The sequence below is a fragment of the Chiloscyllium plagiosum genome, unplaced genomic scaffold (assembly GCF_004010195.1).
Source record: "Chiloscyllium plagiosum isolate BGI_BamShark_2017 unplaced genomic scaffold, ASM401019v2 scaf_2529, whole genome shotgun sequence".
In the NCBI taxonomy this organism is placed as follows: domain Eukaryota; kingdom Metazoa; phylum Chordata; class Chondrichthyes; order Orectolobiformes; family Hemiscylliidae; genus Chiloscyllium; species Chiloscyllium plagiosum.
Genome location: NW_025215156.1, coordinates 42935 through 44414, shown reverse-complemented (window position 1 = coordinate 44414; position 1480 = coordinate 42935). Strand labels below are relative to the sequence as shown.

The window sequence follows — 1480 nt, the reverse complement described above, 5'->3', positions numbered from 1 at the left end:
GATGAGCTTTATTACTGGTGTAACTCGGCTAATTTTGAGATGGAATGTTACTTTGAGTTAAATCTTGTTTTTAAACTGAGGCGTGCTTCTGTAACTCAAGCGTGGAACCTATGCTCATGTTTACAATGAACCTTTCACTTTTGAAGATTAGTATTTTCCAATCAGTTTTGTAAATAAAGTTCAATATAAAAAGCACAATGTTGGAGAACCGCAGGTCCAGCAGCATCTCTGAGGGGAATAAAACATTGTAAGTTCAAAGTCTCATGACCTTTTGTCCATGCAGACGAAGAGTCAGTGAACTTGAAATGTAACATTTGAGTGAGTGTGTTCTAGACCCCAGGCCCTACATAGTAGGGCCTCCCTCCCATCATCCTCCTCTAACCTAATTTTAAAGTCCACAGGTAAGCTACTCAGTCTTCTTGTTTGGAGACGAGGTGTAGAGTAATGGCAGCGCTGGCAGTGGAATGTTCCTCATGTAGGATGTTTGAGGTAGGGGTGACCACCGATACTCCTGCCGACTTCATCTGCAGGAAATGCAGTCAGCTCCTGCTCCTCACAGAACGAGTTAATGAACTGGAACTGGAGTTGAATGAACTGAGAATTATTCAAGAGGTTGAGAGGGTGATAGATAGAAGCTACAGGGACATAGCTACGCCAGAGAACAGAGGTAGCTGGGTAACAGTTAAAGGTGGGAAGGGGAGGAAGCAGGCAGTGCAGGGGTCCCCTGTGGTCGTTCCCCTAAACAATAAGTATACCGCTTTGGATAATGTTGGGGGGAACGGCCTAGCAGGGGTAAGCTGCAGTGACCGGGTCTGTGGCGCGAGGTCTGGCTCTGAGACTCAGAAGAGAAAGAGGGAGAGAAGGAGAGCGCTAGTTATAGGAGACTCTCTAGTTAGTAGGGATTGACAGGCGGTTCTGTGGACATGGGCGAGACTCTCGGATGGTTTGTTGCCTCCCGGGTGCCAGGGTCCGAGACGTCTCAGACCGTGTCTTCAGAATCCTTAAGGGGGAGGATGTGCAGCCAGAAGTCGTGGTGCACGTTGGCACCAACGACATAGGTAGGAAGAGGGGTGGGGATGTCATTCAAGAGCTCAGGAAGTTAGGCTGAAAGCTAAAATCTCGGACAGAGTCGTCATCTCTGGGTTGTTGCCGGTGCCAAGTGACAGTGAGGCAAGGAATAGGGAGAGAGTGCAGTTGAACACGTGGCTGCAAGGATGGTGTATGAGGGAGGGCTTAAGGTATTTGGACAATTGGACTGCATTCTGTGGAAATTGGGACCTGTAAAAGCAGGACGGGTTGCACCTGAACCAGAAGGGCACCAATATCCTGGGGGGTAGGTTTGCTCTTCTGAGGGGTTTAAACTAATTTGGCAGGGGGATGGGATCAGGACTTGTATTCCAGCAAGTAGGCTAGCTGTTTGTCAGGATGTCCAAGAATGTAGGGAGGCTGTGAAGAAGGTAGCACTGACAGGGAATACTTG

General features: G+C 48.4%; 1 long non-coding RNA gene across 1 annotated transcript in view; it reads right to left on the bottom strand.

The window, feature by feature from the left end:
- Positions 1-1480, bottom strand: part of LOC122548181 — a 10445-nt gene that overhangs the window by 1081 nt on the left and 7884 nt on the right. The window lies entirely within an intron of this gene.